A 25,943-nucleotide genomic window follows, 5' to 3' on the forward strand; every position below is an offset into this window, starting at 1 on the left:
CTTTTTCTGGCGTAGAAGGATGATGATGTCCATGTTCACCTTTTGGAAAACATTCCATGTTGGAATTCTGGCGAGAATTACGCTTTGGGCACTCATACCACCTATGTGGTCCATTGCAAATTGTGCAAAGACCTGAAGGGTTGGCTTGAGAGGTTGAAGGTGCCGATGTAGAGGCTTGCTGACCTGCTGAGGTATCGCAGCGAAAATTGCGGCGATTGTTGGGTCGGCGACCTTGACAGTTGCGTCCTCGATTCCGATTGTTGTTGTTGGAAGAGGATCCTGTTTGTGAGGCTGCTGCCTGACCTGAAAATCTAGGCCGAAAGGGCTGTTGTTGCCGAGTAGATTGCTGACCAAAGGATTGGGAATATTGAGACTCAGGTTGAGATAAATTTCCTCTACGATTGGGCTGGGAGAAATGAGCACTGTTTGAGGACCGATTGCCAAAGAAGGATGTCCTGGGTTGTCGTCGTAGATCTCCAAGGCGCTCTACATAGGCAATGGCAGCATCTATGGTGAGAGGGTTTAAACTTCTGCACATCTTCCTATAAGTTGGGTTCAAGCCCATCGATGAAGCTGTGTAGCTGTGCGCTTCTGCAGCACAGGTCGTAGCTGGGGACTTGCCGGGCACCGTATGCGAGCCACGAATGGCTGCAAGCATACAACCAGGGAAGGAAGCTCAAACAGAATGCCAAAGGGTGTGTCACTCACCGCTCAACCGCCGCCTTGAAGGATTCCCGCGTCGCAGCCGTGAAGGAGGAGCCGCCGTCGCCGCTCTACCGCCTCTCCGCCGCCGCCGTGCCGCTACACAGTGCTCGATCGCTCTCTCACTCACTCTCTCTCTCTCTCTCACAAACGCAGGAGAAGGAAACCAAAGAGATAAGGCAAGAGCACTCTTGTATTCACAACACATGAGAATGAGGAGTTTAGGGTTACATTTGACTCTTATAGGTGACTTGGCCGTTCACACTTGGGCGCCCATACATGGCCGGCCGACCCTAACCCTTATCCTACTGATATCCAAGGTGCACCTCTCATCGGCGATCACCCAATCCCTTTATCCTTAATATATGGTGCCGACAAGCCCGGCCCATGACTCGGAATATTTAAATTAATGACGTAAAACATAGTGCGTCCACCATGGGTTAACATGCCCCCCTTCCTGATGTAGATTCCGTCCTCGGAAGCTATGGTATGGTAAGCTCGAGAGGGTTGTTGTGGTAGACCGTCTGCAAAATAGGGAAGTAGAGTGAAAGTATGCTAGAATTCAAGATATAAAGTGTAGAAATTCAAGCATGTTAGACCACAATGGATGTTGCGATGAGAACTTAGTTTAAGGGTCACATGAATGAGCTAGTGTAGTAAATTAACAGGAGTTTAAAATTATTGAAAGTAAATCAAGAGTTAGCAAGGTGTCAAAGGTTAAGCAAGGTTTATAACTGGCCTAAGTCAAGGAAAAGAACCAAGCTTAATAAATAAACAGATGACCACACGGTGTCTACTCTAAGAACAAGTTTATACCCCAAGCCTAGGGACACAAGAAACATTAGAGTTACAGGAGCCTTTTGCCTTTATTTCTTCACGCACGTGACAATTTTTATACACAATGGCGACCTTCCTAAGGCAAAACTAACATCGATCCTGGTACCATGTTTAACACAAGGCATTATCCAGGAATCTATTAGCTCACTTTAGGCAAGGCTACCCCCTACCAACCAAGGCATCGGTCTGGAGTAGAATACTCCTCGCCTACCAAGTATTAATAAGGCGATAGGCCAACATTAAAGCACATCATAGACTTGTATTGCCATTTATTGTAGGCTTGTTTTTTTTTTTTATAAAGTTTCTTTTGACTTCGCTCCTGAACTAAAATGTGTTCTTACATCCTTTCGACAAGGGGTAAAAGCTATGTCCTAGAGGTCAACACACACACAGCCAGGTGTTCAAACATTAAGATGGTTTGACCTTAGACCTAAGACAATCGTATTCCAAGGTTAACTAAAGACGTCATGCTGCCTAGGAATATTTCCAATAAAGTTAAGCTCATTAATGATTTACACTAGCATGCAAGCAACTTCAAAAACTAAGTAGTACATTGACAATTTCCATGTGGTCATGCCTTATAGTTTATGAAATTAATTGAACAGTAAAAACGAAAGAGAGTGGGTATGGAAGAATTACACCTGTTATTGGAGATCTCCTTGATTTGACGAGACAGCTTGCAATTTGATGTAGATATATTTTGATGAACGTTGCGGCAGTCTCAGGACTTGAAAGCAAACCCACCTCAAACCTTTTAACCTGTACAATCAACTAACAAACACTATACCTCGAGAGGCACATCAGTGTGGAAAATTTCAAGACTCGTTTAAGGAATCTAAACTAGAAAAAACTTGAAAACACTAACCTACCTACCAGTCACCACACTACTACTGAGGATACGGTAAGAGGATGTTGTAGAGTCCTGGCTCTAGCCCTAAGGCTAAGCCTCTACCCGCATCATCCAAATAAATAAAATCAACCTCAGTAGTGCCATGAGTTTCATCCGTCCATTCATCATTGTCAGATATTTCCTTTTCATTTTCCCATCCATATAGACTCATCAAGAATGTAACCATGCGAGGATAGTCGTCTTGTGGAAAAGGAAAGCATTGGGCTATCGGGGATATGTCCTCTACGGAGTAGGGGTCAGTCATGGTCAATAGGCGAATTAGCCATTCTAATTCCTCAACATTTTCCTCATTGGCTAGTACATCTATATGATCCCATTCAATTTCAATTACAGGATAGCACATGTGGAATATCTGAGAAAGGTACAGATGATACCTCTCACCAAAGGTAGGAGTGGATGAAGTGTATGATGATCGTGCATCTGCCATATCTGCAAACACAGATATAGCATCAGTAGGTTTGTGACAGGTCAATCTAGTTCTTGATTGTATACGGATATCTCTGCTCTTAACGTGCTCTTGCTCTTTTTACTATTTTTTTATTTTGTTTTCTTTGTTTTGTTTATGTATGAAGCTATATATATACATCCCCTTGAATTTGGCAATTACATGGTCAGGGGAGAAGGTTAAGGAGGAAGCATTAGAATGTCGAGCGTGAGTACATGCTCCCCCTTTCCTTGGGTAGATCATATTATTTGCAATGATGTTGCAGCCTCTTGGAACCAATTTGTCCAGCGGGTCATAGGTTGTGATGTGGGCAGATAGCTTTTTATGACCCTTGTGGCCACATCCAATTGTAGAGATGGTAGTGTACGCTCCCATTGACGAATGGAGGAAATGGTTTCCGACGATACTATTACAAGGGGAGACGTAGACTCATCGGTTTTTTGTTGGGTGTTGACAAGAGTAGGTGTAGAGCATGTAGAAACTTCTATATGATTGTGTGCCTGGCATGAGGAGCTAGAAGCTTCATGTGGCTCCCCCCTTCCTGAGCTAGGTGGTAATGATCGATATCGTTTGGGAATCCAAACTAACTCTGGAAGTGGTGCGGAGCACTCTGTTACCGTTCCCTTATCACGGTCTTGAATTGTCATTGGGGTGGCAACAATTGGTTTGCAAGGTTTTATAGGTGATGTAGAGGGATTCACCTTATGTTTAGGGACCCAAATCTGGTCATTCCCCTCGTAGTACCCTTGGGCTACTAATAATTTTTTAGGGATCCATCGCGATGTTACATTGCCCTTTCTCGGGTGGGTAGCTACTTTCCTTTTACGAGGCTTCTTGGTGGCTGAACGAGATTGAGCAGGGGAAGTAGCTGTTAACGAAGCTTTGGGGACCCATTTGTATGTACTCTTTGGCATAGTAAGCGAAGCTTTAGGGACCACCTTGCCTGTTTCCACTCTTGGCGTTGAAGCGTTAGAGGGGTGGCCAACAATCGAAGATGGTTTTGCCACTGGACTTTGTGATTTTTCGTTATCTAATATTTGAGTGGATGACTTAGGTGCGGGATTTTGAGCGGTCAGACCTAGTGTTGGTTCTTGCGTTGTGACTTGTCTGGTTGCCCAATCGATATTGCACTTGGTGGCCATCATCCATTTGCGCCCTAAGATTACAGTCCCTTCCATGGTACCAGCAGGCATAACCAAAAAGCTTTGAATTATGGTTCCCTTGTCATAAGCAACCGGAGTGTGCAGAATTCCTGAGACAGGGGTTTTCTTCTTGTTGATTCCTTGAACTTGGATAGAACTCTTGGATAAAGGTGGTTTTCCCAGTTGACACCACACACCATATGATAGCAAATTGTGTTGAGCTCCTGTATCCAATAATGCATTATACAGCACCTCCCCGTAAGGACTCTGTAACTCAATTGGGTATCTTAGAGGTGGGTCAGATTCCAATGCATCCTCCTCTGCTTCCTCGAAAAATACTTGCGTAATTCCCAAGTTGGCTTCTCGTTGTCTCCTAGCACGCTGTTGACGTTCTTTGGCTTCGACTCTTGCTTGTATCTTTTTAAGCTCAGCCTGTTCTTTAGCTGCCTTCTTTTGATGGATTGCGTGTAACTCCTCCTGGCTCAGGGGGTCATAGTATCTTTTGAATTTACTCCCATTAAGGAATCCAATGGTTTCAACTCCGTCGAGAGTCTCCACTCTGATGGTACCTTGCGGTGTAATTTCACATACTCTATACGGTCCCTTACCAGCATATTTGAGCTTCTTCTTTTCGTTTCGCACTCCATACATCAAGACTTTATCCCCAACCTTGATGTCCTTGTCCTTTAGATGGCGATCAAACCATTTTTTCCTTCTATCCTTCTCCACAAGGGCATTGTATATAGCCAATTGTCTTTCTTCGTTTAGCCGCTCAAGGATATATAGACGCTCTACTAAGGGATTACCATCCCAACCCTCTTGAGTAGCAACACGAAGACTAGGAATGACAAATTCCCATGGCATGACTGCTTCTTGGCCATATACCATTTTGAATGATGTGCAATTAATAGCCACTTTGTACGCAGTACGATAGGCCCATAAAGCTGTCGTGAGCTTTAGATCCCAATCCATGCGATGAGCTTCAATTGTCTTTGTCAAAACAGAGATTAATGTCTTGTTTGTACTCTCGGCTTGGCCATTCGCTTGCGGATAATAAGGAGTAGATTTATGATGGGATATCATGAAATTTGTTGTGAGCTCCTTAATCACTTCATTTATAAAATGCGTACCATTGTCGCTCACAAGTTCAAAAGGACAACCGAAGCGTGTGATTATATTTTCAAAGAGGAACTTGGCTGTTGTCCTCGCATCTGCCTTACGTGTCGCTTTCGCTTCAGCCCATTTGGTCATATAGTCAGTGGCCACAATAATATAGCGAGATTGTGTGTTTCGGGCCGCTGGGCTAATTGGACCTACAAAGTCTAAACCCCACTTTTCAAATGGTTGGTTTACTTTGATTGGATGTAGGGGCATCTGATCTTTCCTCTGGGGTTTCTTATATCGTTGGCATTCATCGCAACCCTTCACAAAGAGTGATGCATCTTGGAACATAGTGGGCCACCAATACCCTGATTGTAAGATCTTTCGCGCAGTTAAGTCTCCTGAGAAGTGACCACCGGCTACGCCCATATGTGCCTCTTGCAAAATGTATAGATACTCATCCTCTCGCGCACAACGCCTAAGAACGTCATCCTTTCCTCTTTTATAAAGAGTCCCAGCTATCAGGCAATAGGGTTCGCATTCTTTGATCAGCTTTCGAGCTAGATCTTTACGAAGCTCTTTGGGTGGAAAGCCATTAACCAAAAAGTTAACAATCTTCTCACTCCATTCAGGCATTGTCTCCACCATGAACAGGGAAGTGTCAGGTAAGTCATCATCAACCCCCGTAGGAGCCTCACCATTAGGTATGCGAGACAAATGATCAGCCATAACATGTTTCTTGCCAGGTCTCACAACAACCGTGAAATCAAACTCAAGGAGAATCAATAGCCATCGTGTGATTCTTCCTGTGAAGCATGGTTTGTTTACCAGATACAATAATGCTTGATGATCCACATAGAAAACAAACTTGGTGGCAAGGAGGTAATAACGAAATTTCCTTACTGCATATATCATTGCCAACCCTTCTCGCTCCGTAGTGGTGTAGTTCATCTCAGCATCGTTCAACTGGCGACTGGCAAAGCTAATGGGGTAGTCTAGCTTATGTTCTCCAGGTTGAGTTAACACACACCCAATAGCAAAGTTTGATGCATCAATATGCACATGGAAGAGTAAATCCCAGTTAGGCATTCTCAAGATTGGAGCACTCGCCAAGGCCTTCTTTAATAGCTCATAGGCACGGTCACATTCTTCGGTCCAAATAAACTCAATGAGAAGCTTATACAATGGTCGAGCTATCTCGGCGAAGAATAGAATAAACCTTCGATAATAACCAACGTGGCCCATAAAGCGTTGGACTCCCTTGTAGTTGGTGGGTGGGGGTAATTCCAGAATGACCTTGATTTTACTCTCGTCCGTGGAAATCCCATTTTTGGACACTATATGCCCTAAGATAACTCCGTGTTTAACCCAGAATTGGCATTTGAAAGGATTCAAGGAGATGCGATATAATCTACACCTTTCAAATATTTTTCGTAAACACATCAAGTGCTCGTCCCAAGAGGAATGAACACAAAGATCATCTAAGAAAGCTTCACAGAAGTCCCTTAGATATTCCTTAAAGGCCGTGTTTATCAATCGTTGGAATGTTGCAGGTGCATTGGTCAAACCAAAAGCCATGACGCGGAAGGCAAACACTCCAAACTCCGTGATAAATGCTGTTTTAGCTTGGTCCTCGACTGCAATTGTGATCTGATTGTAACCTGAGTACCCATCTAAAAAGCTATATGCCTCCTTGCCTGCCACTCTTTCAAGCACATGTTCAGAATACGGCAAGGGGTAATGATCCCTTCTGGTGGCTGCATTAACCTTTTTGAGATCAACGCACACTCTGAGTTTCCCATTCTTCTTTGGTACGATGACTATCGGAGAAACCCATTCTGAGTGCTCAATTGGGTATATGAATCCACATTTTACCAGCTTTTCAATTTCCTCTTGTACAATCTTTGCATACTTAGGATTCATTGGGTAGGGACGTTGCTGGACTGGTTTAGCAGTGCTAATCATTGGAATCGTGTGTTGCACCACCGAGGGTGGAACACCCTTCATATCATGATATGTCCATGCAAATATGTCCTTGAATTCTTTAAGAAGCTTTGTAAGTGCAGCTTCTTCCGCCTCGGTGAGGTCTTGAGCAATAAAAACTGGTTTAGACTCCTCACCCGGATCTGCTAAGTCTATCTCCTTAACTACCGCCGCAGGGCCATCGTAGACACCGCTACTCCCATTGGTAGGCGTTCGTTGGGCTTTTGTGTAGACCACTTTACGTTCCCCTGTGGTAAATGATTTGAAATGCTCGGGTGCAGGGTGTAAGTCTACTGGTTCTTGTTGTGCCAGGCTTTTTTCTTTCAATTCCGCTTCCTTTTGTTGTTGAGCCAACTCTTGGTTTTGCCGCCTTCTTGCAGTACGACTTAGTTTTGGCTTCTCATCAATTTCTAATTGGGCGACGTCATGAGGTTGCGGAATACACCACATGACACTTTGGAGGTATTGTCCCCAATTATCTGCTAACTTCCGATTAGCGTCAATGGCTCCTACATAACTAAGCCATTCTGCAGTGGACCTTTCCTTGTTTATTGCAGTTCGTACATTAGCTCGATAGCGTTGGCGCTTATGTCTCGTTTTCTTCTTACCAAGTTTTTGATTTTTGTTTCTATCATATTCAAACTCACTTGGTCGATCTTCACTTGTGTCCCCCTCACTCTCGGATGAACTGCAGGAGGTCACTGTCCTAGGCCTTGAGCACCTTGCTTCCACCTTTGGGTGAATATTTGATTCGTTTTTTCCATGAGGCTCAGGGTCAGTTTCTTCTTGAGATTCATACTCAGAGTTGCATTGGTCAGAGTCTTTGCTACTTTCAGTGTTGGTCGAGTTTGCCACGTTCTTGCCATCAGGAGTCAAGTGCATAACACCTATCATGTTTATTGGCACTAACGGTGGCATATCTTGCCCCTCAGGTGTTACCCAGCTTGTGCCTCTATTCCCCCATGTGTCTATGGTTGCCGCTAGGTGTACCCAATCCACGTTATCCGACTCAGTCATACCCGGTAGGACATCCATGTAAGGAGAATCTTTCCCATCATCAGTCTCTTTTTTGCATGTATAGCAATACCTTAATGGGGCGGAGTGAATAGTGGTATCTGATCGATTATCAATGATAACCTTGCTTCCTAAAGGATGTGCACGACCATTCTCAAGATCAACTCGAATGACAGAGTCTTGGAATTGTAGGTAGACATGGTTTTTCGACCAGTCATGCACCATTTGTGCTTCCCTCATGAAAGGACGCCCTAAGATCATTTGATATGACATAGGATGCTTGGAGAAATCCATTACAATGAAGGTATGTTTTACCTTGTATCCCAGGACCTTGATCTTAAGGTCCCTTAACATTCCAATAGGTTTAGCTATGGTTCCGTTTGCCATCTTAACCACTATGTTTGTGACTTCGAGGTGAGGCCTTCCCATAGATTCCCAACAGTTTTTAGTCACAATGCTCACTCCAGCACCACCATCAAGGATTCCCTTTAGAGTTAATCCCTTGGTAGTAATGGGGAGGGTGGCATTAGATTCGTCACCTTCAAAGTACTGTCCCAACTTGTTCACAGGTATTTCCACGACCGAATCTTCATCAAAGTTGGGTTGTAGATCCCAATGCTCCCCTTCATCTTGAAGCGTGTCGGGTCTATCCATATTTGCAAATTGTGGTAGCCATATTTGCAAATTGTGGTAGCCCCGCCTTTAGTTCTCCATTGAGAAATGCCCGAAGAGCTAAGAATAGCTCAGGATCTCCGTATAATTTGGATATGATCGTGGTTCTGATTTCAGAGGACATGAAATCCATTAGCTTGCACACATTCAATGGTACTTTTCGAGATATCGCTCCTTGACTAGGAACTGGTGAAGATGGAATCACTTCCTCTTCAATGGGGTCAGGCATTCCCTCACTAAACATTCTTTCCAGCAAGAAGGGTGTTTGCCCACTTCCGGAGGTCCTATCCTCACTTTCTTCCCGAATGATACTAGGTATAGCTAACGGTTTATGGTTCCGGTGAGGCTGAACTTGCGTAGGAAACACTGTGTCTGGAATTTTGATTTTTCTCGGGTTTGGCTCCAGTTCTCTTTGTGTTTCTTCCACCAAACCCCTTAAGTGTTGCACTTGTTCAATCTCCTCAAGTGGATTTGGGTAAGTTTCAATCTTTTTCTTGAGGGTTTTTGGCCCACGTGGCTTGTCTTGGGGAGTCTCACTCAGGTTGGGTGGACGAGAGGGCATTAATTGACTTGGTTGTGGGGCCGAGGAAGTTTCCTTCTGTTTCCCCTTATTTATGTACTCGCTTGATTCTCCGTCATTGAGCTCCCGAGTGGGTTCCTCCCTTAAGGTAGTGGCTTTGGTCCCCATGGTTTCTATTGAATCGGAATCATCTTCAGGATCATTCATATACACGGGGTCGTCTCCCATCCCTATGTTAGTCTTTGAACTGGGCTTGGAGCTCGTGGCATTAAGCGATCTCTTTCGCCGTGTTTTCTTTTTCTTTGCCTGAGCGATTGATGCAGTATCCCTCTCTTCAAGAATGTAGTTTTGATTTTGAAGCATTGACCGTGTAACTACATTCACGGGTACAATGGGTGTGGTTCCTCGTGCTTGGTTGGTGACCTCAACCAAATTCAATGGCGTAATCTTGGGTGCATTAGGATTATGTGGACATTGAGCGATCAAATGATCTATGCCACAACGATTACATGTAAGTACCGGCATTCCCGATGTGCTCCCTTGATTTGGTTGCATTTGAGTAGCGATCTTCTGTAGCCTATTAGGGCACTTCGCTACACGATGCGGTCCACCACAATCATAGCATTGAAGAGGTGGTCTCCTCGCCATGGTATTAAGGTTTTGCCCTCTTGTGGCAAGAGGAGCCGCTTGATATACAGGCTTGACTTGCCCGAAATGATCCTCCATGTAGTACTGGGGAATCATTTCAAACGTATCAATCCCGTATGGAGCAGTAGGGTCTATCTCCTCTTCATAATCCCCACATGCACTATGTGACTCACAACCCATCTGGTTTATTGGGGTAATCCTTGGATGTGGAGGTTGTGGTCCTAGCACTGGCGGTGGTAACGGCACAGACTGGACTACATTCGGATTCCTTGGAACTATGTGCTGTGACGGTTGCTCGATAGGTTGTGCAGGCATTAGCGCGGGTACTTGAGGTGTGTTTGACCAAGCTAGTGGTGCCTGGTTTGCCAACATTCGCTTAAGTGTTAGGCAATCTTTAGATTGATGGCCATACTTACCACATGCATTGCAATTCCCATTGAATTTGACTCTGAATGTGGGACATTCACTCGTGCTATGTGGTCCTAAGCACCATCCTCTTCCCCCTATAATAACCTTTATACACGAGGAATCCTTTTAAATAAGATCAATCCTTTCCTCTTCGTGACTCTCATATGTTCTTAGCATTTTTTTTCCCTTTGTTGGGAGAGTTTTAGGTTATGTATTAGAGTTGATGTCATTTGGAGTTAGGTCCCATCTTATTGCTCATTTGTTCTCGTTATGAATAATCACATCCTTGTTGTGTAGGTGTCCTAGCTGTTGAAATATACAAGTGAATAAGGTATGTGCGGGAACAAGCCCTTGGCAAGAGGTTGTAAAAGAGAATCTGTAAATGTGAGAGAAGCTATGAAAAGGTGAGAAGTATCTACTGGGAGAGAATAAAGGATAGCATGAGGAGGTTTAGGAGGTGTGGAGATATTCTGGGAGAGGTGGAGAGAATCAAGCAAAAGAGGTGGAGTGAATCAACGAGAAATCAGTGGGATTGGATGCTTGGATGTAAACTCTATAAATTGAGGCATTGGCCTAATGAGAATTTGTTGGTTTTTGATTATCCATGACTACATTAAGCTATTAGTTAATTGCTCACTAATCACATCTTATTTATCATCTAATCTCTTTGTTAATGATGTTGATTCTAGCATTTGATCTACCATAGCTCATCACATTGCTATAAATTTAACATAGTATCAGAGCCTAGCCTAGAATCCATCAATTTTATGAGCTCATTATCTTGCTAATCACTTAGCTAATTAGGATTAATAGATAATTAAGTTTTGAACCTCTTTTTCAAGTAGTCTCTGCACCCCCAGCTAGTGGAGGAGCTCTCTCTCCCTTCATACATAAAATTGGCCCAAACCACTTTAGCCACACATAGCCACAAGCCTTGTGCTTCAGCCCATTAAGAGAAACAAGCAAATTGCCAACGCAAGCTGCTGAAAATCGTGAATCTGCAAGCGTCTTTTTTCTGAGGAAAAAATGAGATCTTGTCTACACTAGATGGAATGGTTTTAATTCCTCTTGGCCCTAGGGGTTTTCAAGGGTGCTCTACAAGCTGGTGAAGACAGATTTTGATTTGATCAAGTCTACAGTGAGATCCAAGCTCTTCATCAAATCTGCAGACTTTGGTAAAACAGAGATTAAGCATTCAATGTTTGGTCAAATCTTGTGTTTCTTTGCTTAATCCTCTACTAGACTAATTGATATTGATGGACTTGAAAGGATTTGAGCTCATTTGATCTAAGGCCTCAGATCTAGACTCCCTGCATACTTTGTTTTTTGCACACAAAATAGAGGATTAATTTGATCATTGTGATTAATCAACACTAATCACTATATTTTGGTGCAATTGAGGGTTCAAATTAACCATTAGGTATCTGATATAGATCCCTATAACTTCAGATTGCAATTCGGAGATGGTTTGATACTCCAACTATTCAGTACAAATTTGTTACCCTTGATTTAAGGTAATTTCTGGTAAAATTATGCTGATAAATTTGTGGTAATCATCATCTTGCATTTAACCCACACACAAATTCAAGTTATTCACAGCTAGAGTTGCATTTGGGAATGTGCATAAGAATGAATGCTATATGCATTATGTATTGGGCACACATGGGTAATTACATCATTGTAAAAATGGGATGAGACACTGCCCTTGTCCAGAATAAGGCAAGAGGTAAGACCTCCCACATAGATTTGGGTTTGCATTGCATAATGACACAAGATAAACATCAAAAGCCCAAAAGAACTGTCAACAATACATTAAAACATGCTTACATGGAGCAAGAACTAACGGACAAGCTCGTGGCCCTAGCCATGAAAGAAGAACATCTCTTTCCAAGAGGAGTATCAACACGGAGAAGAAGAGCTAGAGGAAGCATTGAAGGATGACATGGATGCGTAAAGAGAAGCTGCCACAACAAGAAGACTGAAAGAAGAGGAAGACATGGATGCATGAAGAGAAGCTGCCACGACAAGAAGACTAAAGACAAGAGAAGATGTGAGGCTCCAAGAAGTGAGGAGCCATGTGAAAATCTCTGAGAGAGAGAGAGAGAGAGAGAGAAACCCCACAACCCAATACCTACCCCAATAGAGTAAAACCACCTCTGAGCCACCGATGATGTAGGCCATGTGGTAGATGTATGTGTGAGCACTTTAGTCAAGGTCATGTGCAGCACTTGTAGTAGCCTTGGACACATAGAGAGAGAGTGTGTCAAGGACTATGAGTTTAGGAACTTGAGACACTGGTCGCGGACTATCAAGTAAGAAGGAAACTTGGTATAGGGTCCAGGTGTGCTAGGATTATTCACTTGAGGGGAGGTGTGCTAGGCACTGGTCATGGACTATCAAGTAAGAGGGAAACCTGGTATAGGGTCCAGGTGTGCTAGGAGTATTCATTTGAGGGAGGTGTTGAAATATACAAGTGAATAGGGTATGTGCGGGAACAAGCCCTTGGCAAGAGGCTGTAAAAGAGAATCTATAAATGTGAGAGAAGCTATGAAAAGGTGAGAAGTATCTACTGGGAGAGAATAAAGGGTAGCATGAGGAGACTTAGGAGGTGTGGAGATATTCTGGGAGAGATGGAGAGAATCAAGCAAAAGAGGTGGAGTGAATCAAGGAGAAATCAGTGGGATTGGATGCTTGGATGTAAACTCTATAAATTGAGGCATTGACCTAATGAAAATTTGCTGGTTTTTTATTATCCATGCCTACATTAAGCTATCAGTTAATTTCTCACTAATTACGTCTTAATTACCATCTAATCTCTTTGTTAATGATGTTGATTCTAGCATTTGATCCACCATAGCTCATCACATTGCTGCAAATTTAACACTAGCCCACCTTCATTTGACTAGGTGGTGCCCCCTTTTTTCGTGGTTGCTTCTAGTAGCCCTTAGTGAGTTAGGAAGGTGGCTGGGTGTAGAGGCCGTCCCGTCCATTTTTCCCGCTCATATGATCATGTGAGTAGACTATTCTTAGCATGATCTCAAATTCTTGATACGGTCTCAAAGCATAGGCCTAGATTGATGTGTGATTATTTTAGAGTATTTGTTTATCATAGTTTGTGTATATAGAAGAAAAATGGCACACTCAAAGGAGGCAACATCAAATTGAAGATTGTTGCATGGATGAAAAGAATGTTGCAAAGAAAGTCATCAATTTCAAGAAGTTGCTATTGAAAATAACATTATTTGTATGATTGTAATTTGTGATTATTTTGGTTGCAAATATTTAATTTTTTGTTGCCCATGCTGATGGGACACATAAGTGCTTACAAAGAAGCGAGTATTGTTGCAAGAAAAGTTGTTAGTATGTACTCACAAGAAGGTTGAACATGTGTGGTGTTTTCTTCCATGAGGAAGCACATGGTGTTGCATGATAGGGTGCACAAGGGAAAGCTTGGATAGCAAGCTTGTATGAGAGATATAGTCTCTCCAACTAGCAAGAAGAAGCCAAAGAATGGATGGCTAGTGGTCTTGGATTAGGACAAAAGTGAATCTCTAAAGCCTCAAGAGAATAGGTGAGAGAGCTTTGGCAAGCTCAAAGATGGAGCTTTAAGGGAGTGCAATCTAGAGCCTACAAGTAAATATTGAGCCAAAGGTATGTATGCATGTTTTGCATTTGGAAACAATGTTAGCTCTTGAATGGGTGTAGGTTATGGTTAGAAGGAGGATACAACAATAGAGTAATAAATTCTCAAGCAAGAAGATCAAGCAATGAGCAGAGTCAAATGTGCAAAGAAGAGAGTGGGCAGTAAGCAGGCTATTACAAGAAGAGTGCAACTCACAAAAAAGCAAAGTGAAGGTGATTGGGAGTTGGCCGAAGAGGCAAAACATAAACAAACTCGACAGAGCACATGGTGGCATAGAGAAAGTTGCAGTGGAAAGATCTCTAGGTGAGGCCATAGCCAGGGCCCAGCAAGTAGCACGAGGCATGGCGCCAAAACCAAGAGAACTAAGGGTGGCCATCAAGCAAGCCCAAGCTCACAGCCGCCCACAAAACAAGTAGTGGGCATTGTTTGCTTGGGAATGTTGCTGTTGGCGGGAGCAGAGCAAGAACACAGGTTGTGGAGAGAGAGACTTAGCAAGAACCAGTAGGTTGTGGAGAGATGAGACTTAGGACCTTGGTTGCTTCAGAGAAGAGGAGGCACACAGCCCTTATGAGAAGTAACTAAGAGATGAGGAGAGCAAATCAGTCCCAACAGTGCAATGTGAACAGCTTGCGATGGATCGTGGGGATAGATCTCTGGATGATAGACATAGAGAGATTGATGAAGAGAAGAGGAGGGCATGTTCAAAGAGAGACGACCAGTCATTCAGCAGCGTCTCAAAAGCGTTAAAGATAAAGCTATTATGTTTGAACGGTTGGGTCTCATTTTTACGAGGACCCGGTTCAATGCCATCGAGTTGAGTAATGGGGGTACTGTATTGTGAGCTTATATATATATATATCTTCTTACAAACACAAAAATCCCTTGTGAAGACACATGTAAACCTTCTTCACACGTAGTTTATGAAAAATCATGTGGTGGTTACATTAATGTAAAGATGCCTAAGTGGAGGGAGATATTCTCTTAGTGGTCATCACCAAGAACCACAATGCTTGTTCATTTGGGATTTTTAATGTTGTATATTTTTATCTCTCCTTAGTCTTGAAAGATGGGAAAACATCGGCTTGGAGAAAAAGCCGTGGATGTTGATCTTTGTGACCATGCGCTAGCCTCGCATTATGCATAAAAAGGTTGTATGCTCTCACCCTAGTTATGAGGGTCCTCTGCCCGAGACTTGGGAGCTCAAAAGGAATGTCATTTAGTGTGTGTGAGTATGTGAAAGCGATGGGTGTTGCATGTGTTGGGTTCCCTGCCAAATAGGTTAGGTGTTCAAAAATCGTTGGATGGGTGCTCTACCCAAGCTAAGTTTGTGCTCGAAAGGAATTGAGTGTCTAGGTGGCTAGACACATGCACACACACATGTGAAACTAGGAGTTGGTCTAGTTTCGGTAAACACTCCAATTTAGCATTGAGGGGTAGTGTTTAAAAATGGATTCGCCAACAAGGCAATGCAAAATTGAGAGTGAGAGTTAATTGATCAAAAGGTATTTGTGTTATGTAATTTTGAAAAAGTTAAAAGTGGTCAAAGATTCTAGAGTTAAAAAAAGGGAATCAACTTAAAATAGGAGAGTGGAAAAGGTGTGAGCCACACATGGAGTGTAAGGTAGTCAAAAGATAAATATGCCACATGGCATGACACATATAAAGCAAGTGGGCTAGAGACTATCATGCCATGTCATAGAACTGAGCATGTGTTAACATCACAAACAACTGCTTACTTCTATTTTCAGCCTGCTTGCTTGAAGATGCACAGTTACCTTTCTACAACTTTCTATTTTCTATGTCATTCTGCTTATTATAGCAATCCTTTAAAATATGACATTGTTAGGAGAAATTGGCAAACCCCAAAATCATGTACAAGAGTGGTCAAGGCTCATGCCCTTTGCCTTGGTACACTCATTGGTCATGTGTTTTTGTTTTTATTTTCTGCCCTTATAAAGAAATCTTAGACTAGCTAGCAATAAGTCTATGTACAACTCGTTGAGTGTTGAATTTTTGGTATGCATTTTCATCATATGTACAAATATAGCATATGCTTGTTGTGTGTGTAACCGTGGGCTCAAGAAATGATGACAACACATGTGTGATGACTCTCATGACATGACATTTTACTCAAAATCTCATGATCATGGTGGTACACTATAGTGATAGACCCTTGCTAGCATGCAGTATGGTGGTTAAGTTAAAGCTCTTCCCATGAAGGACTCATCAAAGAGCATTGCTTAGGCTGCATAGTGCATCTTCCTTCGCATCATCTGAAATGTCTTGTGACACCCAATGCAAACTTGGGGAATAGCCTTCCTGCGATATTTTTTTACAAATGTCTTTTAGTTTCGTATAGATATTTTTGCCTTGGGGATGACTGTCATCCCCGACAATAAACGACTGTACATTTCCACTTGCATCAGTCCACCAACAACGTCCTGGCATCTTCCATGCACTATTTTCCATTCTCATAGCTTCAACCTTGTCCGCTTCCTCTCGCATGCCAGCAGCTGCATATATATTACTCATGCAGTTATATGCTGCGGCATCCTTTTCATCCAATTGTACTGCATGTTCAAAGGCCAATCTTCCAAGCTTCACATTTCCCCATTTTCGACAAGCACCCAACAGAGCAGACCAAAGAGGAAGACAATCAGAAGGTGGCATCTTCTCAATCACTCCAATTGCCTTGTCGAAGTGCCCTGCACGGCTGAAAAGATCAACCATGCAAGTGTGGTGCTCTAGAGTTGGGATGATGCGATGGACTGTGCTCATAGTCTCAAAGTACATTTGCCCCTCATCCACTAGACCTGTGTGACTACACGCGGTAAGCAAAACAACAAACGTGATTGATCTGGCTCTATACCTTCTTCTATCATTTTGTTGAATGAGTAAAAAACAGTTTCAACATTTCCAAGCTGGGCATATCCTGCGATTAGTGCATTCCAGGAGACTACATTCCGAACTGGAAGCTCGTCAAATATTTCTTGCGCTTTTGCAAGTGCACCACATTTGGCATACATATCCACCAATGCAGTGCCAAGCACAATATCTCTTTCCAATAAGCCGTGCCTGACAACCTCAGCATGTACCTCTTTGCCCTTCTCAACTGCTCCTATGCTGCCACCACAGGCTTTCAAGATGCAAATAAAGGTGACTGCATTTGGGGAGAAACCCTCCTCTCGCATCCGTCCAAAGCAGTTCAGAGCCTCATCACCATGCCCATGTTCGGCATATGCTGCGACTAGCGCGTTCCAGGAGACTACATCCCGAACTGGAAGCTCGTCAAATACTTCTTGCGCTTTTGCAAGTGCACCACATTTGGCATACATATCCACCAATGCAGTACCAAGCACAATATCTTTTTCGAATAAGCCGTGCCTGACAACCTCAGCATGTACCTCTTTGCCGTTCTCAGCTGCTCCTATGCTGCCGCGCAGGCTTTCAAGATGTAAATAAAGGTGACTGGATTTGGGGAGAGACCCTCCTCTCGAATCCGTCCAAAGTAGTTCAGAGCCTCAACACCATGCCCGTGTTCGGCATATCCTGCAACTAGCGCATTCCAGGAGACTACATCCCAAATTGGAAGCTCGTCAAACACTTCTTGCGCTTTTGTAAGTGCACCACATTTGGCATACATATCCACCAACGCAGTGCCAAGCACAATCTCTTTTTCCAATAAGCCCTGCCTGACAACCTCAGCATGTACCTCTTTTCCCTTTTCAACTGCTCCTATGCTGCCACCACAGGCTTTCAACATGCAAGTAAAGGTAACTGCATCTGGGGCGAGACCCTCCTGTTGCATCCGTCCAAAGCAGTTCAGAGCCTCAACACCATGGCCATGTTCGGCGTATCCTGCAACTAGCACATTCCAGGAGACTACATCTCGAACTAGAAGCTCGTCAAATACTTCTTGAGCTTTTGCAAGTGCACCACATTTGGCATACATATCCACCAACGCAGTGCCAAGCACAATATCTTTTTCCAATAAACCCTGCCTTACAACCTCAGCATGTACCTCTTTGCCCTTCTCAGCTGCTCCTATGCTGCCCCCACAGGCTTTCAAGATGCAAATAAAAGTGACTGCATTTTGAGAGAGACCCTCCTCTCGCATTTGTCCAAAGCAGTTCAGAGCCTCATCACTATGCCCATGTTTGGCATATCCTGCAATTAGGGCATTCCAGGAGACCACACTGCGAACTGGAAGCTCGTCAAACACTTCATGCGCTTTTGCAAGTGCACCACATTTGGCGTACATATCCACCAACGCAGTGCCAAGCACAATATCTTTTTTCAATGAGCCCTGCCTGACAACCTCAGCATGTATCTCTTCACCCTTCTCAGCTGCTCCTATGCTGCCACAGGCTTTCAAGATGCAAATAAATATGACTGCATCCGGGGAGAGGCCCTCCTCTTGCATCCGTCCAAAGCAGTTCAGAGCCTCATCACCATGCCCGTGTTGGGCATATCCTGCGATCAGGGCACTCCAGGTGTCACGATTGTGACTTAGTTCATTATACACAGTCTCCTCATGGTTACAGATACTGAAGAGACATGATTACAGAGGACCCCTACATTCGGATGGTCACGACTATTCGCTCTAGAGACATGCCTCTTCATCAAGAGCCACACTCCTTCGACGATTGGTCACACCCCTTCGCTCTAGGGTTACAACTCTTCACCCAATGGTTGCAACTATTCGTCCAAAGGATGTGTCTCTTCGCCTAGAGTCATGACTATTGGTCATGGGATGTGTCTTTTCATTCGTGTCTCTTGAACTCCTATATAAGGAGCCTGTTGTATCACAATTTCAATCAATCAATCAAACATCTGTGTTCAAGTCTATTTTCAATTTCAGTCTTAATACACAGATAGTGGATGAAATACTAAGTAATAACAGTAATCCTCACAGTGGTATCAAAGCAAAATTTTTTCTCGGGCCTACGGTTGTGAGCCTCTCACCCTCTCCGCTCTACTCCCCTACCCGGCATTGTATGGAAGCAGAAGAAAGATGGAACCTGCATCTACGAGTATGAGGTAACCTAAACCTTCTTTCTCAATTCACATATAGAAGACAGATGCACAGATGTGTGTGTGGCGTACCCGGTGAGTGTGCAGAGATTTTCGACTGGTAGCCCTTCGTGAGCCTCTTCATCGGGTTGTGCCCTTTCGTGTATGGGTTTGCATCCCTTCACATGAACGGTGGCACCAAGAGATGGCACCTCTTCACATGACTCCTTGAGAGTAGGGCGCCAACTCGCCTTCAAGCGCATGGCTCGCCCCGCCACCCACCAGCTCAAGTTGTGAGCCGCCTTCATATATTCAACGACTGCTGGTGGCACACTGTTCGAAGCAATTCAGTCGATGATTCAGCCCTGTTCAAAGCGATTTAGTCGGCGATTCAATCCTTTGAAGCGTCACCTTCGCACCTCTAATCGGCGACGGCCTTCGAAGCGTCAACTTTTCAACCAAAAAAAAAACGTAACGTTTCACATTCACCAAAAGCCTTATGATTTAAGGCTTATACACTTAAGCCTTTTTTTTTTACACGTGGCTTCCACCAGCCATGTGAGCAGTCGGGCGCCAGCTCCCAACGGTCGCCAGCGCAAGGACACCCGCCGCCACCACCGACCAGCGCAAGGACACGCACCAGTCGACCAACGCATTTTAAAAAATAAAAAAATATATATAAAAGAGCGAATGGGGCCAGCCCAACGGATTCATCCACCGGCCAGCCCATTCGCTTCTCTCGCACGCTGTTCCACACAAGGTGCGCTCCTCTCCCACGCTGCCACGCCAGGGACCTCTCCACTCTGGCACACACTCCCCTTCTCAACCAGGTGTCCAATGGAACCCAATAGCAATCAGCCCGCGCCTTACATCTCGTACATAGACGAGGTCCCGAAGGCTATATTGCCCAAAAATCCTCACGAGACACCCACACCGGAGCCTGCTCCATTACCCGAACCTGTTGCAGAACCTGTTTCGGCTCCAGTTCAGGTACCAGGTCCCCTGGACTTTTTATTATACGTCAGTCACTGCCACGCCACTCAGTTCCAGGCATGGGTGATCTGGCATATTTACTTGACGTGTCCAGCACACCATCTTGCTCATTACGAGTTTATTTTGGGACGGTACCCACATCTTGCATATTTCCTGGACGAGTGCCGTGTGGATGCAGTGAACCGGATCATCTCGCTCCAGCCCTTGGTTTGAGTATACAGCGAGCTCATTGTGCCCGATTACACTCCCTTAACCCCTGCAGAGACACCTCCTCTCGACGAGGTGGAAGACTTCGAGCCTTCGGAGTTAGGCTCCGATTTCTTAGCAGAATTGGGAGACGATTCACTGTCACTCTCTCCTCCAGCAGTACCACATATTTCACCAGCTTCTTCACGCTACTCCCTCTAGCAGATCCAATATGCCATCTATCTCAGAGGAAGAGGGCCAGCAACAAGACGAGCAAATGCAGGCCATTACATCATTACGCAAGCAGATGGAGACACTTCAGCAGACTTTTTCGACAAGTCTCTCTACCATCACCTAGACGACTCGACCAGTTGTTGCAGCGGCCCCATCCAGCGCGCACACCAGCCAGTGATCCACAACCATCTTCTTCAGAGACTTCGGTAGCAGAAAATGAAGATGAACCAGATCCAACTACCGAGGTAAACAATGCAGAACTCCAACTTCTTTATAAAATATTAACTACTGCACAAAAAAAGAAACTCCATGTCAAACTACCTGCCCCTTATAATGGTCGCCACGACAAGCGCGTGCTTGACCAATGGATATTCAAAATGGAGGTATATTTGACCAATACCGATTTGGTCGAAAGCAAGAAGGTGGCTTTAGCCAGTTCCCTACTCAAGGATACAGCACTTCTATGGTGGCAACGACGTGTTGTAGATGGTAAGCACACTCCTACTTGGGATAAATTCCGGCGCGCCCTCCGCAAGGCCTTTGAACCTGCCAGTGCAGACTACCATGCCCGGTCTACTCTCCGCTGCCTGAGGCAAATAGGATCCTCAGCCGCATATATCACAGAGTTCCAACGTTTAACTCTGGAAATTGAGAGCCTCAGCCCCGCTGACAAGCTACTGTTAACCCATGGCGGACGCACTATGTTTTACGTCATTAATTTAAATATTCTGAGTCATGGGCCGGGCTTGTCGGCACCATATATTAAGGATAAAGGGATTGGGTGATCGCCGATGAGAGGCGCACCTTGGATATCAGTAGGATAAGGGTTAGGGTCGGCCGGCCATGTATGGGTGCCCAAGTGTGAACGGCCAAGTCACCTATAAGAGTCAAATGTAACCCTAAACTCCTCATTCTCATGTGTTGTGAATACAAGAGTGCTCTTGCCTTATCTCTTTGGTTTCCTTCTCCTGCGTTTGTGAGAGAGAGAGAGAGTGAGTGAGAGAGCGATTGAGCACTGTGTAGCGGCACGGCGGTGGCGGAGAGGCGGTAGAGCGGCGACGGCGGCTCCTCCTTCACGGCTGCGACGCGGGAATCCTTCAAGGCGGCGGTTGAGCGGTGAGTGACACACCCTTTGGCATTCTGTTTGAGCTTCCTTCCCTGGTTGTATGCTTGCAGCCATTCGTGGCTCGCATACGGTGCGCGGCAAGTCCCCAGCTACGACCTGTGCTGCAGAAGCGCACATTTTTGGCGCCGCTGTCGGGGAGTTGCCCTGCACCAAGCTCCAGTTTGCAGCTCGACTACTGCGTGAAGTTTAATCTACACTGTAGGAAAGCGACTGTGTGTTTGTTGTTAAGGTGTTTCTGTGTTTTGCAATCTGTTTCTGCAATTTGTCTATTGCATTTCTGTTTCTTTTGTTATATTTTCGCTCCGCGTGTGGGCGTGCATTCTGTTATCTGGTTTTTGCGTGTGAGAGGGATTTCCGAATCCCCAGACCTGTGCTGTGTGCGAACAACGCCGCGGCCAAGGCTGAACCTAAAGAAACCCTAGAAAACTTATCTCAAAAAAAAAACAAAAAACAAAAAATTATAAAAAATAAAAAATAAAAAACTAAATTTTATTTTTAAAGAAAGAACCAAACGTGTGGCGAAGAAAGATTTTCTAATTGGAGAAAAAATTTTTGAAAAGAAAGAACCCCAATCGACCCACGACCCACGACCACGACCCCGACCCCGGCCTCGGTCTCGGTCTTTTGATATATACATATAGGAGAGTGAGCCTCCATAGCTTTCTCTCAAGTGAGAGCTTATGGGAAGTCGTGCCCTATATGTAGCCCACTCCCCAAGGAGTAAAGTGAGCATGTGGGATAAAGCCCTCACTCTTTCCTCCACAAGCAAATAGGCTTTTGCCCCTTCCTCCCAAAGGAAACGGACTATTTTGAGGACTACAGGAGCTCTAGATAGGCGAACACGGTGCTGTAAAGCACACTAGGACCCTTTAAACGATACGCTCATTTCGAGCTATCACACGCCCTAGTCCAAGTTTGACCGTAAGTAAGGGGGTCAAAAACGAGTTAAAAACAATCTAAAAACAAGTAAAAACGAGGTGCAAAATACCCAAGAAACCACTTGTGTGGGCTTCAAGGGTAGTTACCAACGCACGTAGGGTACCCACGTCACATGCATCTACGTTGTGGTCGGGTGCTAGAGCCTGAACCACTAGAAAGCGTTTCAGTCTACGCAGGCTCACACCATCCCTCCACGTTGGCATCTTGGCCTTCGGCTGGAACCCAAGGGAGTGCAACCCAAGATCCACGAATAGTGGATAGTGACTCGTCCTCTGACTCAGAAGCCATGGAAGGACACCCTACCAAGAACCCTGAGGAGACAAGCCAAAACATGCCAGTGTGGGCCCCACAACCCGGATCTAGCATGTTTAGTCGTCTAATAGAGACCTTTAGTAGAGCTACACGCTCTGAACATGCGACAAGCGAAGTAAATGAGGAAGGAGGGGTAGTAGATTCGCCATTCACATCTTATGTAGACCCTACCCTCCCAAAGAGTGTCCATGTGGATATTCTACCCACTTCGTTTAATGAGGGCCCTACTGAGCTACCACATTCCGATGCTCTTCCTAAAGTAGAGGTCCCTAGAAGCCAATCCATAAGAAGTGACATTGCGTCCACTTCAAGAGAACCGTTTGGCACACCAAGTCTAGATGGGATATTTCTCAATGAAAATTGGGAATATGATCTACACACAGAGACTCTAACGGACCTATACACGGGTTACACATACCATGTAGGTTGGTTAGAAGTCCTACGATCTACATCTAGTGCCACTAATCTAGAGGAGTAACAGCAAATGATATGTGATGTTATTCATAGAATTATCCAAATTGAGAGGCAAAATAGGGGAGTGGACCTAGTTTCCATTGGCCCTATGAGGTTTTTGGATACGGGCAAGGCCAAACAACCAACCCTATCACAATTGGAGACTCCCTCGGTGAGTCCCATAGACCCTTCGTATGTTGTTTCGCCTGGAGTCTCAATGCAGGTTGAGCCCAAGAGTAGTAACTTTAGCTTTCCAACCTTGGCTCAACTTTCCATTGGGGAATCCGCAATGCCTACCCCAATGATGAGCATAGCTGAAAGTGCACCTGTTACCGCTGTAGTTAGCACGACACTGCTACCTAGTGGAACAGTGCGTGCCAGTACCTATCGACCCTATGTACCTATCGCTACTCATGCTCAGGTAGCTCCTACGCCTCTTAGTATGCCAATGGCGTATGCTCCACGACCGCCTTATCATAACCATTATCCAAGGGGAGCTAGGCCTAGTCACATATCATATCCTACGTCATTTGCCAACTTACTCAGACCAACGCCAACTCCTATCAGCCAGGCTATCCCAGAAGTGCCTCCACCAACTATGCCTGCTCACTTAGGTGATCTCGCAGCATTTGCTCAGACGATCGGACGATCCATTGCAGAAAACATGCGGGGTATGCCTGAGAGAGAACCTAGAAGCAAGGCAGTACAAGTGGCTAAGCTCACTCAAAACTTCAGTGGTAACGAGGATGTTAGGAAGCACATTGAAGTCTTTGAACACGTGTGTGATTCCTTGGAAGAGCACAATGAGCTGCACAAGTGTAAAGCCTTAGGCTTAACCTTGAGTGGGAAGGCCGGAGATTGGTATCGAACCTTAAGGGTTGAAGAGCGCACTCACTACCCCACTCTCAAGAGATTGTTCTTGAAAGAATACATACGCGAGGGTGTGCTTTGGGGGGTAGCATCTCAACTCCAAAAAGCTGAACGCGAGGAAGGGGAGTCAGTGAGAGACTTTATAAGTCGACTGAAGCATCTAAATTCTCGCTGCACTCCCGATGAACGCTTCAATAACAACCAACTCCTCGATAGATTCATCCGAGGATTGCGCCACGAGGACATTTACAATGGCCTAGTCATTAGAGGTCTTACAACGTGGGAAGCAGTCACTGCCAATGCAATCCAGTTAGAAGACAACTTGATGATTGCAGGTAAAAAGGTGTCTTCCGAAACAAAATCCGTTAGTTCGCAAGTATCTGGGCACGAGCCAATGACGGTAAAACCAATTGCCAAGGAGCCCAAGATATCTGAAATGTCTGTGACCGACCTTACTAAGGCGATAATAAAAGGGCCTTCCCACCTTTGAAAACATTTGACATCAAACCTCTTATCCAATCTACTATCATACCTCAAGACAAGCATACCTTCCTTCAAACCTTTTTCCTTGAGGGCTTCATTGAATTTGTCTCTCTTTTTGGCGACCTGCTCCATGTAAAAGTTAATTGCTTGATCTCTATCAAACTCAAGCCTATGTAGGTCTAGTAGGCGCTCCTCAAACTTCTCATGCAGCTCAAATTGGCTTCTTACCAAAACTCTGAGGCTTGGAATCTCTACTTCTAAAGGCAATAGGGCCTCTTGGCCATACACTAGATGGAAAGGTGTAAATTGCATGGCTGCTTTGAATGACATTTTGTAAGCCCATAAGGCTGCTACTTTCGGTCTATTCTCCACCTACTTGGTAGTTATCTTGCACAAAACCCTATTAATTTTGTCCACCAAACCATTACATTAAGGATAATAGGGGGTGGAATACCTATGTTTTGATCTTCAGTCTATCTAGAAGTTCTTGAAGAACATCTACCCTGAATCCTGGTCCATGACTTGATACTAGCTCCAAGAGTCTTCCAAACCTACACAAAAAATATTACTAAACATGAACTTACCAACATCTTCAGTTGTTATTCTCCTAGTGCTAACTGCTTCTATCCATTTGGTCATGTAATCACAACAACCACAATAATGTAAACTTTTCCTGACTGGGTTCTTGCGAGGGGACCAATGGCATCAATTCCCCATTTCTCAAATGGAACAAAAGAGAAAATAGGATTTCATGGCTCATAAGTGAGGCGCTTATCCCCTGCAAGAAGCTGGCAAGCTTTACAAGCCCTACACCAATGTTGAACATCCATGTGTAGGCTAGGCCAAGTGTATCCTGCCGTTAAAATCTTTTTGCTTGTGATTTCCTCTGGAAAATGGTTTACATACTCCATCATGGCAAGATTGGAGAATGTGACAAATCTCATCGGATGATGAAACCCTTCTCATCACTAAATCCTTCCCTTTGTGATACAAGTCTTCCCCAATCAACTAATAAGACAGAGCTTTCTAAACTAACTTGTGTTTTTGCACCTTAGTGAGATTTCCTAGGGGTTCTCCTGGAAGCAAGAAGTGGATGACCTCTTTCAAGTGTTCTAGGCCTTGAAACTTGGGTTCTTGGAATTTTGTTGCTCCAATCATCACATCAAGCCATTGATTTGCTAATGCATATGCACCCCTACTTTTGCTTCTAAACATATGCTCAATTTTAATCATTTCAAATTCCTACATTAGGCTTTTGATTTGCCTCAACCAACTTACTAGCAGCACAGCATCTCCTTTATAAAACCAG

The 25,943-nt window shown here is 44.5% G+C and overlaps 1 pseudogene; it reads right to left on the reverse strand.

The window, feature by feature from the left end:
* The window catches only part of LOC147616627 (pentatricopeptide repeat-containing protein At2g27610-like), a 298,789-nt pseudogene extending 279,443 nt beyond the window's left edge, over positions 1 to 19,346 (reverse strand).
* Between the last annotated feature and the right edge of the window lie 6,597 nt (positions 19,347 to 25,943).

This window comes from Cibotium barometz, chromosome 38 (assembly GCF_041138505.1).
Source record: "Cibotium barometz isolate CiBa-2024 chromosome 38, ASM4113850v1, whole genome shotgun sequence".
Classification (NCBI taxonomy): Eukaryota; Viridiplantae; Streptophyta; class Polypodiopsida; order Cyatheales; family Cibotiaceae; genus Cibotium; species Cibotium barometz.